This window comes from Carcharhinus amblyrhynchos, chromosome 4 (genome assembly GCF_965287045.1).
Source record: "Carcharhinus amblyrhynchos chromosome 4, sCarAmb.v2.hapA, whole genome shotgun sequence".
NCBI lineage: Eukaryota > Metazoa > Chordata > Chondrichthyes > Carcharhiniformes > Carcharhinidae > Carcharhinus > Carcharhinus amblyrhynchos.
The window spans coordinates 24,766,834-24,782,306 of NC_137327.1; the positions used below are offsets into that span (position 1 = coordinate 24,766,834).

The 15,473-nt window shown below is 40.4% G+C and overlaps 1 protein-coding gene across 1 annotated transcript in view; it reads right to left on the reverse strand.

The window, feature by feature from the left end:
- ankrd11 (ankyrin repeat domain 11) overlaps positions 1-15,473 on the reverse strand; it is a 218,199-nt gene that overhangs the window by 166,945 nt on the left and 35,781 nt on the right. The gene's annotated exons all lie outside the window — the stretch shown is intronic.

The following is a 15,473-nucleotide window of genomic DNA, read 5'->3' on the forward strand; positions in this document are numbered from 1 at the left end:
CAAGACAGTAATTCTCAAAAGAAATAGTAGCCCATGTTCACAATAACGGGCAAACGGATAGAAGTAGATTGAAAATACGATTGAGGAAAATTTGGAGTTTCTGACAAGAATTACATAAATAAAAGTCTTCGCATCTGGGAAATGTTCAGAGTAACCTTGTCAATTATATTGAAGTTTGATCACAAAACAGTGATATTGTAGAAATTCTTAGTAATCCAACCAGCCTTGTTCAACCATTGGATATGTCTCTAAACAAGCCCTTCAAAGTTTGCACAAGTGAAAAGTAAAATGACTAGGTTATGGAAGCAGAGAAGACATTCATCAAGAGAGTCAGCGTATGGGTTCAAATTTTAGCAATCTTGTGTGAATGTGTTGTAAATGCCGAGGATGAAATGGGAGAGAATTGTTAAATTATTAAGGAAATGATGACTATCCAATGCACTTGATGGGACTGAAGATGTTTATTTGTGGAATGACATGGCTCATGATGGCATGAATGCGGGTGGTGTTGATGATTCATATGATGCAATTCAAGAACCAAATTGGGATGAGTTGTCTGCTACTGATGTGGAGGAGAGGTGTGATTTTCATGAATTTTATTATAAATTCAGTGCTAAGCAAAATTATTTTCTGCACTATGTTAAAAACAGAATATAATTTGTATATGGTTTTTGTTTCAATAAATCCAGGGGGTAAAATTGACAGGAACAGTCTCTGACCTGGCAACTCTGCCATCAGTTTATGTACTGCTGTTAACAATTAGGCAGCAAAACAATGGGAGAGGATGGCACAGCAATTAAGATAAATTGAAGTGTGAAATAAATCTTTATTTGTAGACTTAAAGTGGAATATGGCAATTGAATGTGCTTTTGCCCACATTGAACCAAAGAAGAAATCTGGCTATAGCTACTATTGCTTAGCTTACTAAAAGCATAGCTTAATTTACTGGTAATTGGTAAATAGAGAAGAATTGGCGAATATGGACTGGGGGAGCGCGTTGGAAGGTAGGTCTGCTGAGGAGCAGTGGAGGATCTTTAAGGAGATCGTTCTTGGTGCTCAGCAGAAATTTATTCCGATGGTCAAAAAGGACCGTAGGAGGAGAGGTAATAAGCCGTGGATAACGAAGGAGGTGAAGGAAAGTGTTAAATTAAAAGCGGAGGCGTTTAGAGTAGCTAAGAGTAGTGGGCGAGAAGAGGATTGGGAGAGGTTTAAATGTCAACAAAGATTGACAAAGAAGTTGATAAAGAAGGGTAGGAGAAACTATGAAGCTGGGCTAGCGCTTAATATAAAAAAGGATAGCAAGAGTTTTTATAAATATATAAAAAGGAAGAGGCTGGCTAGGGTGAACGTTGGTCCCTTAGAGGATGAGAAGGGGGACTTAGTGGTAGGGGATGGGGATATGGCTAAGGTATTGAATAACGTTTTTGTTTGTCTTCACGGAGGAGGATGTGAATAATTTGCCAGGTGTTAGAGATGGAAAGGTGGTAGGACTGGAGGGTCTTAATGACATTACTGTTACTAGAGAGGCGGTGCTCGACAGACTGGAGGGGCTGATTGTGGACAAGTCCCCAGGACCTGATGGAATGCATCCGAGGGTTCTGAAAGAAATGGCGGAGGTGATAGTGGATGCCTTGGTGGTTATTTTCCAAACGTCGCTGGATTCCGGGGAAGTGCCGGAAGATTGGAAAACGGCTAATGTTACGCCGTTGTTTAAGAAGGGTGCCAGGCAAAAGGCAGGGAATTATAGGCCGGTTAGTTTAACGTCTGTTGTAGGTAAAATGTTAGAATCCGTCATCAAGGAGGAAATAGCGAGGCATCTTGAGAGGAACTGCTTGATAGAGCAGACGCAGCACGGTTTCATTAAAGGGAAGTCGCGTCTGACAAATTTACTGGAGTTCTATGAGGATGTGTCTAGGGCGGTGGATAGAGGAGAGCCGGTGGATGTGGTCTTTCTAGATTTTCAGAAGGCGTTTGACAAGGTACCTCACAAGAGGTTATTGCAGAAGGTCAGGGGACATGGAGTTGGGGGTAGGGTGTTAGCGTGGATAGAGGATTGGTTGTCAAATAGGAGGCAGAGAGTGAGGGTCAATGGGTGCTATTCGGATTGGCGGTTGGTGACTAGTGGAGTGCCCCAGGGGTCGGTGCTGGGGCCTCAGCTATTTAACATTTATATAGATGATCTGGAGGAGGGAACTGAGTGTATGGTGTCGAAATTTGCAGATGACACCAAGATTGGTGGAACGGCAAATTGTGCGGAGGGTGTGGAGAGTCTGCAGAAGGATCTAGATAGGCTGGGCGAATGGGCCAGGAAATGGCAAATGGAATTTAATGTTGGCAAGTGCGAGGTGGTCCACTTTGGTAGGAATAATGGTAGGAAGGATTATTACTTACGTGGCGAAAAACTGCAGCAGGCGACGGTGCAGAGGGACCTCGGGGTCCTTGTGCATGAGTCGCAAAAACCCAGCTTGCAGGTGGTCAGGAAGGCGAATGGGATGCTGGCCTTCATAGCGAGGGGGATTGAATATAAAAGTAGGGAGGTCTTGCTGCGGCTGTATAAGGCATTGGTGAGGCCGCAGCTGGAGTACTGTGTGCAGTTTTGGGCGCCGTACTTACACAAGGATATTTTGGCCTTGGAGGGAGTGCAGAGGAGGTTTACTAGGCTGATGCCAGAGTTGAGGGGGTTGAGCTATGAGGAGAGGCTGAATAAATTAGGCTTGTACCCGTTTAGAAGAAGAGTTTAGAAGAATGAGGGGAGATCTCATTGAGACATATAAGATGATGAATGGGATGGATAGGATAGAGGTGGAGAGACTCTTCCCGCTCAGAAAGGATAGTAGGACTAGGGGGCATAGCCTCAAGATAAAGGGGGGGGCGGTTTAGAACAGAGTTGAGGAGGAACTTCTTCACTCAAAGGGTGGTGAATCTCTGGAATTCTCTGCCCGTTGAAGTGGTGGAGGCTACCTCGCTAAATATTTTTAAGACGCGGGTTGATGGGTTTTTGATAAGAGAGGGGATTACGGGTTATGGGGAGAGGGCGGGAATGTGGAACTGAGCCACGACAGATCAGCCATGATCTTATTGAACGGCGGGGCAGGCTCGAAGGGCTAGATGGCCTACTCCTGCTCCTATTTCTTATGTTTATGTTCTTATGTTTTAAGATGAGTATTATTCCACCGACACTTTGAAAAGGCAATCTGTTATCTTTCGCATAGAAAAACTTGCCCTGAAGTATGTCTACATTAGTATATAAGCAAATTTTACCCTTGACTAATGAAGGTGGATGGAGTTCTCCACGACGATTTAGGTTGGACACTCATGAGTCCAGGTTAGAAGTTCATTCAAACTTCATCTTTATAGCCTTACCATAAAAATTACTTTCTGCAAATACTTACATGATTTTATCTTAACATTTAAACCAAGAACTCAAGGAAAATTTAGCAGCAGCCAACCCACTTAAGGGTTCTTTGGTTAGTTTGGCCTTCATACCAGGTGACGAAGAGAAATAAAATTATTAAGCATTGCATTAACTTCACACATCTGTCACCAATAGTAAGTTTCAATAATGCTAATCTATAACTATTTTTAATATATTAAATGTCATATATAAATTATTTACTAATCTTCACGCTGTGATTTTGCTGCAAGAAATGTGTTGGCCATGTTTTACATTATAATACCTAATATTGGTTACAACATAATTTGGCACAAAGACCATGAAAAGCTCCTTATCAATGCAATTCATTTACTTACATAATTGTTAAATGAAGAAAACTTTTCAAATTTATTTCAAATTTTGGTAAATCAAACCAGGGCAGGACTTAAGAGTTAATGGTAGGGCACTAGGGAGAGTTACAGAACAAAGAGATTTGGGGTACAGATTCACAGTTGAAAGTGGAGTGACAGGTGAAGAGTGGTGAAGAAGGCATTCAGCATGCTTGGTTACATCGGTCAGAACATTGAATACAGGAGTTGGGACGTCTTGTTGAAGTTGTACAAGACATTGGTAAGGCCATACTTGGAATACTGTGTACAGTTCCGGTCACCCTATTATAGAAAGGATATTATTAAACGAGAAAGAGTGCAGAAAAGATTTACTACAATGCTACCAGGACCTGATTTGAGTTATAAGAACAGGCTGGATAAACTGGGATTTTTCTCTCTGCAGCGTAGAAGGTTGTGGGGTGATCTTACAGGAGGTCCACAAAATAATGAGGGGCACAGACCAGCTAGATAGTCAATATCTTTTCCCAAAGGTAGGGGAGTCTAAAACTAGAGAGCACATGTTTAAGGTGAGAGGGGAGAGATACAAAAGTGTGCAGAGGGGCAATTTTTTTCACACAGACGGTGGTGAGTGTGTGGAACAAGCTGCCAGAGGTAGTAGTAGAGGTGGGTACAATTTTGTCTTTTAAAAAGCATTTAGACAGTTACATGGGTAAAACAGGTATAGAGGGATATGAGCCATTGGGATTAGCTTAGGGGTTTAAAAAAAAGAGCCTGTTTCCGTGCTGTAAATCTCTATGACTTTATGTCAGTTCATGGTTTGCAGCAAAGAAATTGGAACTCTGAGCAGACACGCGCTCCCACAAACGAATATTCTGGCACTGAGCTCATTTTAGTTTCTTCAAATAACTATTTCTCCAGCTCAGCCTGGAGGATCCAATTATCTGAGGAGTTAACTCATGAAGACTTATTTACATTTTGACAACTCTTTTGCATTCTCCCACTCTCTCCCAAAATTATGCTCAATAGTGCCACTTCAGGAAATGTTCCTCCAAGAGTCACCTTGTTTTATCACATAATTCCTTTCAAGCAAAATGCTGCAAATGCTGGAATTCTTAAACAAAAAACAGAAAACTTCAGAAATAATGACCTGGTTAGTGGGTAGCAAGTAAAGGGACTTTCCACATTCAAACTATTTTGACCAAACTAAAAATTCAACCATATAATCTACACGTTCATTTATTTTTGTAGAGAAACCAGAAAATGCTGGAAACACAAGTCAGCATCTGCAGAGAAAACAGATAAGGTCCCCTTGCCAGAATTCATTTACATCAGAAAAGTTAACTCAGCTGTTCTTCCCAAATGCTTACAACATATGCTGTGTTTTCTAGCATTTTCTGTTTTATCTTCCGGGATGTGAATTGGGTTTGTTTTGACAAAAGGTCATCAGGACTCAAAACATCAGCTGTTTTCTCTTCTTACAGATGCGGCCAGATCTGCTAAGATTTTCGAGCATTTTCTCTTTTGGTTTGTCACTGTTTCCTTTCACAAAACCATGCTGTTTTTTCCTGATCAAATTATGATTTTTGAAACATTCGGTTACTATTTCCTCAAGAATGGATGCTTGCACTTTTACAACAGATATTAGGCCAACTGGCCCAAAGTATCCTGCTTATTTCAACAGAGGTACTACATTTAGGACTCTTCCAGAATTGACAGATTTTTGGAAGTTTACAACAAATGCATTCCCTCTCTCAGCTGCCACCGCTACAAAATCTGAGGATGCAAGTCATAAGGTCCAGGAGGCTTGTCAGCCTCAAGCCTCTCAAGTTCCTTGCACCTTTTACCACTTGATTTTCTACTATTTTTGTACTGTGTTTTGTATCTTCTACTGCAAAGATGAATACGAAATATTCAAAGCTTCTGCCATTCATGATTTACCATTATTAATTCCACAGTCTAAGGGACCAATGCTCACTTGAGCTGCACATTTTACTTTTTATACATTTGAAACTTTTACTGTTTTTATATTCTTGCTATTCTCTCCTACTCCAATTTCATGTTTGAAGTCATCCTTTCCTGGTTTCTAAACCATTTCCAATCTTCTGGTCTACCACTAATTTCTGCAGCACTGTACATCTTTTATTTCAATCTGATACCATGGTTAACTTCCTCAGTTCATCAAAATGGTGCATCTTTCCGGCAGAGTCTTTCTTAGTCAATGTCTTAGCTGATTCTTTATTATGAGGTCTTTAATTAACTTTGTCTCATCACATATTATCCAGTCCAAAATAGCCTGGTCTCACCAAAATGTATTCCAAAACATATTGTTCCAAGAAACGGTCCCAAGATATCCTGAATACGTTCCAAACTCATCCCACAAACCACCTTTGCCATTTTGTTTCGGTCCAATCTACGTGAAGATTCAAGTGACCCATGATTATTCCAATATCTTTCTTGCAAACCCTCGTTATTTTTCAACTCTTGTCCTGAGTGCAGCTACTCTTGGAAGGCTTAGATATCACTCCCACCAATTTTTTTTTCCTTCACTTTTACCTTTATCAAAGCTGATTCAACATCTTGATCCTCTGGACCAAGATCATTTCTCATAATCGTACTGATACCACCCATTACTAACAGAACTACTCCTTTTGCTTTCCTCCAGTCCTCCAGAAATGTCAAGTACCTTGACTATTCAGGTTCCACCCTTGCAACATTTCCATAATAAACATTTATTATATTCATTTATTTCTGTTTTTCCAATAATTCAATGTTACAAACGATAAGCACATTCACATAACTGGCCTTTAATTTTGTTTTTACTGTTTTTGCCAGCTCTGACCTTAGTTTTGGTACTTTATTCCACTGACTAAGGCCAAGCTGGGATTCAGGTCTAATTATTTATTTCTCTGAGGTGGTTTTTATGACAAATTACAAAAGCAAGATCCAGCTCCCAAAATATTTCAATTTTCAATTCTTGTCTGTATCTCAAAATGCTGCACTGTTGGATATACAATATTTTATTGAAATTACTCCTTTCAAATCTAATGGCTGTGTGTGATTTGGATGCACTGGATAGCTCTCAACCAACATAGACGTGATGAGCCAAATGGCGTCTTTTGTGCCATAAAAGTTTGTTTCCACATATTAGATGTTGTAGGTAAAATAACACCTCGGAGACTGTTAGTGAGTCAAAATACAGTGGTTTTTATTTCAAAACTCTGGGGTGTATTCCAGACTTTTGGGAGAAGCAGGGACTACCAAACTTCTCATAGAACACAAACACAAGTGGGCATTTATATATTATGAGTCTTAGTGTCAATCACGATTCAAAGTTCCAATTCCGGCCAGACCTTCAGGTCTTCCTTCCTGGATCGTGATGCAGCCCAGAGTTAATCAGGAATTAGCTGCAGTCATGACACCTTTCTGCAACAGTACAGGCATCCCTGTCTTTGAAGTTACTTGTGGGATCGCAGCTGTCCCAGCAGGACTCTTCTTGTTAAAAGCTGGTATCGCGATCTGCCATCAGCAGCTGTCAAAAGCCAGTATCGTAAACTACTATCCGTGTTACGATGTCCAACTAACACAAATGTAATACATGAACAAATAACTTATATTAATGCCAGGAGCAATATAAGCTAAAGAAGATCAGTCATGAGGAAGGGTTAGGTTTGTGACATATTCTAGGTACAAAATGCATTGACCCTTTCCCTACTTCATTAGGTAAGCTGAGTGTTTTGGATATCATAATATGGTGAGTTTCTCAAGAGGAAGGGAAATATTGGCTGCGATCTTAACTTTCACCCCGCCGGGGTGGGGTCGTCATTCAATTTCTGCTTCTTGTGATCTTACTGGCACCGGATATCTGGTGAGATCAGCGTCGTGCCCAAAAATTTTAATATTACAAGTTAACCTGGACACAATCATCCAGGCTCACTTGCCTCTGTGGTCTTGCCACTGAAAGTTCTCTTTGGTGAGTATCACATATGGTCTCTATCAGTGAGGAGCAGACATGATAATCTTGCTGGTAGAACAAAGACCATTGAGTCTTTCCCCTGCCCTTCTTCTCCATCAGGGGCTGGAGGACGACATGGTTGAGGGGTGGGGCTGAGAGGAAATCGGTTGCAAAAACCTGCAGTAGCTGGGAGGGATGGGGGATGGAAATTGATCACAATGGCCAGCTTTAGCTGGGGGAGGCACTCACTCAGAACACAGATCTGCACACGTGCAATGGCACCCTTTGCTGCTATCTGATGGCTTTCTAGCAAGCAAGACCTTGCCCCTGCTGCCGAGAAATGATTTTGGTTTCATTTTTTGACAGTTAGGTAAGATTCAATTTATCTCACCCAAAAATAAAACAGAACGATTAGAATTTTTTTGATGAGATTGTCGCCATTTGTTTCAACTGAAATAATTTCAATATTTTAATAAAATGGCAAATCAAAAGCACCACAGGAAAAACTGGCTAACCTTCAGAGAATAGACCATACCCCTAACAGATAACTGGAGAAACAGGGGCGCTTCAGATCATCTACTATGTGCAGCAACCATAGTAAGCTTAGTCTTTTGGAACTCAGTCTCAGAACGCTTCTTTCTACAAAGGAGGGAAAAAATTTAAACTGATTTTATAATCTTCACTGAGAGAAAATAAGGAAGTTCCTTTTATCCCACAGTTCATACATTGCAATACTCCCAAGCTCGCCATGCATTTCACTCTGCCTTTGTTCTATAATTTATCATCTTCAACTGCCAGAATTCAGTGCTGCTTCTATTTCACCAAAAGAATAGGTAGAGCTTGAACAGAAGGTGGAATTGATCCAGTCACCACAGCTCACTGAATAAGTTTTACGAATCACAGCAAGGCTAGTGTCATGTAAGAACACCTTTACACATTCAGAGATCGATCCAGCAACCAATTCTCATTCTATCCCTGGTTTACTTAATTGTAACACAAGCAACAAACGAGCACCAAACCCCAGCATTAGAAACTAAAAGTGGTAGACAAGTTTAGTAACAGAAGACTGACAGATAAGTAAGTTTCCTCCTCAAATGTAATACTGGCTTCTATTACTGTATTGAATTATTTACTTTATACAGCAAATAACATGACCTATGGAATATTTGTGTTCTGTAGTAGGGCATTCAGTGCAAGGTTGAAAAACCTACTTTCCATACAAATTGATTAATTTGAACGCATTCTAAAGAACAAGCACTGCTCTCCCAGAGCATACCATACAAAACAGCATCAAAACACCCAATGCATTATGATTAATTATGCGATAAATGGATAATAAAGCAGTTACTCCAAATTTCATATTTTTCAGAGCTCATTCCGAGCCAAACTCCTTGAAGGAGTTACATCTACATATTTGCATTTTAAAAATGCAACATTCAACAAATACAAGCCTGTTGAGCAACTATGATATATAAAAAGAAAGAAAAAGTATAGACATAAAAAAGTGACAGTATAAAAAGAATTGAGCATTGTGTTGAGGCCACGGTATTTCATCACATTCACATGCTCATAACGATTTCAGGAACTGATGCCCAAGTAGAAGAGCTGTCCAAAAAAAAAACAACCTAAACAGCTAACAATCATACTCAAGAAATATCCATTAGCCAATCTTCCATCATTTTTCTTTATTGATTTGTGGGACACACAGCCACCGGGAAAGTGAGCATTTATTACGCATCCCCAGTTTTCTTTAAGGGTACAGTAGCATAGCATAATGTTACTAGTGATTCAGAAGCATTGGCTCATGCTCTGGGGACATGAATTCAAATCCCACCATAGCAACTGGGGAAAACTTAAATTCAACCAATTAATAGAAATCCCAAATCAAAAGCTGGAGTCAGTGATGACAATCATGAAACCACGGGATTATCAATTTTTAAAAATCCACCTGATTCACTCATGGGGTGGCATGGTGGCACAGTGGTTAGCACTGCTGCATCACAGTGCCAAGAACCTGGGTTCAATTCCAGCCTCAGGACACTGTGTGGAGTATGCACATTTCTTACCACCACCACCCCTCCCCCCCACATTGTCTGCGTGTGTTTCCTCTGGGTGCTCTGGTTTCCTCCCACAGTCCAAAGGTTGATTGGCCATGCTAAATTGACTCTAGCATCAGGGGATTAGCAGTGTAAATATGTGGGGTTATGGAAAAAGGGTCTGGATGGGATTGTGGTTAGTGCAGACTCAATGGCCTCCTTCTGCACTTAGGGATTCTATGTACTTCAGGGAAAGAAGTTTGCCATCTTGACCTGGTCATACTGACATATGATTCTTAGCTGCCCTCAGAGAATTCAGGGAGCATAAGTTGACAGAAAAAGCACCAATACCTTAAAACGAGGTACCAACATAATCAAGCTACAATTACATTTATTTCCTGCATCAAAGTTGCAGGTGCTTGATGAAACTCAACACGCACACACACAACAGGTCAGTGCAAAGTTCTGCAGCTATCCACATTCAGTCAAGAACCATCGGGACCATCAGGTGACAGCCTCAACCATGATATAATGTTTGACAGCTTTATTTCTGTGATGAGTCAGCACCAATTGGCAGCTTTTTAAAAAAATTTCCCGATACTGCGCAAAGGTCCAGTGTCAAGTATGCAGGACACAAACTTTAATCGGCTTTTCACAAGTTCCAATTATCAACGTTATATATTAATTCATTTTCTTTTTCCATCAATACCATTTCCACTAAAAAACACGCTTAAGTTTATTTATTAGCATCACAAATAGACTTACATTAGACTTACCTACAATTAAGTTACTGTGAAAATCCCTCAGTCGCCACATCCTGGCGCCCGTTTAGAAACACCGAGGAGGAATTTAGCATGACCAATGCACCTAATCGGCATGTTTTTCGGACAGAGGGAGGAAGCCGGAAACTGGAGAAAACCCACCCAGACATGGGGAGAACATGCAGACACCATACAGACAGCAACCCAAGACAGCAATCAAACCTGGGTCCCTGGCCCTGTGAGGCAGCAGAGTTAATCACTGTGCCACCCATGAACCATTCCAATCCTTTCACAAACACATGCTTGAAAACAGTTCACCTCACATGATTCGTTCCCCAGCTAAATTTTTCCTCAACACAAATGCTCCATGGTTATTTTAAACTGAATTATGTAAATGATAAGAACAAAGAAATTGAAAACTTTATTGACCATTGTTCTTAAACTTGTTGACGCAGGTCTGTGGTAAATGGCACTAGCTGACGACGCAAAAAAAGAAAAATAGTGGCTCATAACTTAATGACCCCAAGAATTTGCAGGGTATTTGACTATCTAGTATTTGACTAGTCCATTCACTGAAATTTTTGTAATGAATCTGAAAACTGAATTTGTCTACAGGTCAAACAAATGAAAACTATTCCAAAGCCTAAATAATAATTGGAAATTCACTTCTCAGTGTGTTTTTTTGGTGGTAACTTCTACATAGGCAATGAGTACAGGAAATTTACATTAGCACTAGAAGCCTCTGAGCATCCAGCATTGTATCAAGTTTTTGGTACGCATTTAGTCTGCAACAGAAAGAACATCACATGGCTGTAACTGCCAACAGGGAGCTAAATGTTAACCAGCATATTTTTCTTCTGCTTTTCCATTTCAATTTAACCCTACAGATAATAAATAGACATGGTAAACATGAAAGGTCCTGTATTTAGAATCTTGCCATTATAACTGAAGGCGAATTTAGCGTGGCCAACGCACCTAAGCAGAACGTCTTTTGACCCAGAGGAAACCAGACCACCTCGGAGGAATCCTATGCAAACACAGGAAGAAAGTGCAGACTCTGCACAGTGAACCAAGCTCACTGGGAATCAAACCCAGGTCCCTGGCGCTGTGAGGCAGGAGTGCTAATCTCTGTGCCACCCTATCATGATAAAAATAATACTTTGCAGGACTTTTTCAACCACGTGCAAAGGAGGCTAATGTGGAACAGGAGAAGAATAAACCTATCAACTACAGGCTATTCTGCTTCACGTTGATGGCAAAAAAAAACCTTTAGAGATAATAATTTGTACATTATTAATGACAAATTTTGTTTGCATTTATGTAAAAAGCATTTGATGTTGTATAATGTCCCAGGATGCTTCACAAGCGTGTTTCACACCAAGCAATAATGAGACAGATGACTTAAAAACCTGCTCAAAGAGGTACGTTTTAAGGACAACTTAAAAGAAGCGAAGAGTTGGAGAGGTTTATGGTGGAAAATTTATCCACCAGAATTTACCAATACACAGGTCCAAAATAGGAGTAGTAGACCATCCAGCTCCTAAGCAGTGGATAACAGTGGATAACTGGCATGTGGAGCTGTTTGAAACATGTCAAAATATCTACAGCTTCTTTTAAAGAGAGAAAACAAACAAACAGAAATAGCCCACGCATCAATACCTCGCTTTAGTCTTTGCCCAAGGATCAAGTAATGCAAATTCACCTTATATTCATAAGCATTTTGCATAAATAGACATTTCACAATGACTAGCAACGATTGTTATTTATAATGAGAATTTTTCTACTTAAAATATCACTCCACAAGCATGAGAGTTAACAATTTTGGCAGAATATTGCTGACCAGATGTAGAAAGCATTTACAACATAGGAAATTTACATGGCAACATCAGGCAGATTCCAACATACCCAATGTAAAATAAGAAGCTTTTGAAGCCAGCACTCAGGTAAAAAGAGAAGCCTTAAGCCAACTATTCCAAATTCCAGAAGGAACCGGAAAAGTCTGAATCCGAAGTAGGTGACGATAGTGTTTTAAGAAATGAATTCGTGTTGAGTTTCTTGTGAAGGAGATGTTAACATTCAACTTTGTTTAAATAGTGCCAATTGTCTACAATGGTAGTCCACATGCTGCTACTGCAGGAAAATAATTGTTCCTAGGGTTCACATTTTAATCTAAATTAATGCAATTGTTATTTTTAGGGTTGCGTCCTGGGGTTTTAGAGGAGGGTTTAATTAGGCTGTTTGACAAGAAGAATGAGTCATATGAATGAGCAAAGCTAGGCTCACAGAGAAACAAGCAGGCAATTGCTGTTACAATTTGAAATGGAGCAGCAGCTCTTTCTCTATCTCTCTGGGATCTGCTAGAAAATAGGTTTTAGTGTCAGGTGTTCTGCTGTTTAAACACAGGTCTTTCTCTGGAGACTGTTGGCTGAGAGTCAGAAAACAGATGTCCTTCTGTATCCCTACCCAGAGGTGTTAAAAGGCGCAAAGCCTAGCAATCCTTGTAAAAATGAGTAAAGTGAAAGATAGTTACTACTAAGAACTTAAATCAATGTTACATTTTGCATTTATTTTCTGAATAATCCATGTATAAGTTTCAAATTGCTTCATTGCTTTCCACATTCAATACATCCTAATGAAAATGGAATTTACAGTTCAAACCAACACATCAAAAAACTGAAAATATGTAAGCTAATATTAAGCTTGAATTCAAAGGAACACTAATAGAACAAACCTTCACTCTACATTCCAGTTTTCCTATTTTAAAAGCTTTACAGTAATGCCAAATGTTAAAAGCACTAATAATCAGCAGCTGTATTTTATCCATGGCTTTTATCACACTTACACATTCATTGAATGCCACCAACTTGATGTCAAAGTCACCAAAAAGCTCTCCACATCGATTCATGCCAGAATTGAGCAGAGGTATCTCAGATCCTTCTGAGGGCAACACAGTGGTTAGCACTGCTGCCTCACAGCAATAAGAACATAAGAAATAGGAGCAGGAGTAGGCCATCTAGCCCTTCGAGCCTGCCCCGCCATTCAATAAGATCATGGCTGATCTGTCGTGGCTCAGTTCCACATTCCCGCCCTCTCCCCATAACCCTTAATCCCCTTGCCTATCAAAAACCTATCAACCCGCGTCTTAAAAATATTGAGCGAGGCAGCCTCCACCACTTCAACGGGCAGAGAATTCCAGAGATTCACCACCCTTTGAGTGAAGAAGTTCCTCCTCAACTCCATTCCAAAACACCCCCCCTTTATCCTGAGGCTGTGCCCTCTAGTCCTACTGTCCTTCCTGAGCAGGAAGAGCCTCTCCACCTCTATCCTATCCATCCCATTCAACATCTTATACGTATCAATGAGATCTCCCCTCATTCTTCTAAACTCTAACGAGTACAAGCCTAGTTTATTCAGCCTCTCCTCATAGTTCAACCTCCTCAACTCCGGAATCAGCCTAGTAAACCTCCTCTGCACTCCCTCCAAGGCCAAAATATCCTTGCGTAAGTGCGGTGACCAAAACTGCACACAGTACTCCAGCTGCGGCCTCACCAGCGCCCTATACAGCTGCAGCAAGACCTCCCTACTTTTATATTCAATCCCCCTCGCTATGAAGGCCAGCATCCCATTTGCCTTCCTGACCACCTGCTGCACCTGCAGGCTGGGTTTTTGCAACTCATGCACAAGGGCCCCGAGGTCCCTCTGCACCGTTGCATGCTGCAGTTTTTCGCCATGTAAGTAATAGTCCTTCCTACCATTATTCCTACCAAAGTGACCCAGGTTCAAAGGGACCCAGGTTCAATTCCGGTCTTGGGTAACTGTCTGTGCAGATCTTGCATGTTCTTCCAGTGTCTGTGTGAGTTTCCTCCCACACTCCAAAGATGTGCAGGTTAATTGATTGGCCATGCTAAACTGACCCTTAGTGTCAGGGGCATTAGCAGGGTAAATACATGGTGTTAGGGTGGAATTGTTATCATTGCAGGCTCAATGGGGCAAATGGCCTCCTCCTGCATATAGGAATTCTCTGATTCCTGATCACAACATAGTATAACTTTGAATTAATTTTGGCCTTTTTAAAAATTGAATAGGAAACAAACTGCACCTTGCAAGTTCCAGCACCACAAACAAACAATCATAATTTAAAATAAATGAAGTATTGTGTTTCTTTTCAAAACTGCTGAAATAACCATGAAAGAAGAAAAAAAACTATTTACTGCAGCATTTAATAAATTACTAATGAAAAAGTGGACGATGGACAGAAGAGAACAAAGGCCAGCTGCATGGAATGACTTAGGGACTATTTAAAAATAAATGATTAGATAAAAGGTTTAGGAATTCCCTAAATGAGCAAGTTGGTTGATCTGAACATTAGGAGAGCTACAGTTGTAAAAAGCTAGTGGCACGAGTGGAACTGTATCCTAGCAAAACATTCAGAAGAATGAGAATGGTGTACAATGAAATGATATTGAAGTGTTCAAAAGCAATACCTGTCTTAGACCCTTGTTTCTCTGCATATTAGAAAGCCATTGCAACAAAAACTTATGCTGCTTATTTGAACAGAATAAACCTACGTGTGCTACCATACTTGGGAAACTATGCTGTGAAGAGCAGCATGACAGAAAAAATACTTGTTCAACAATTCAGTGAAGCAAAAACGTCTCCCATACATGCTTTGATTTAAATTGTTCTCAAGTATTGCTCTTTGTTCATAACAGACATGAAACAGAACAGTCTGCAAGGTGTGTCGACCAAACTGGAGAAGGTTCATTTAGGAAGATACAGAGCAAAGACAGACTTCATCAGGAAGACACAGGAACAAAAAGTGTGTTGAAGAGAGCATACAAACTTCCAAACAATTCATTTACCCACCCTACAAGGACCACCTTGCCAAATGCAGCAGAGTCTGCAGATTACACAATGGAACTTGAGAGCCACAACCCATCAAACCAAAGTGGAAACAAGTCATTTTCAATCCTGAAGGACTGCATAAGATGTGAGGCTTTA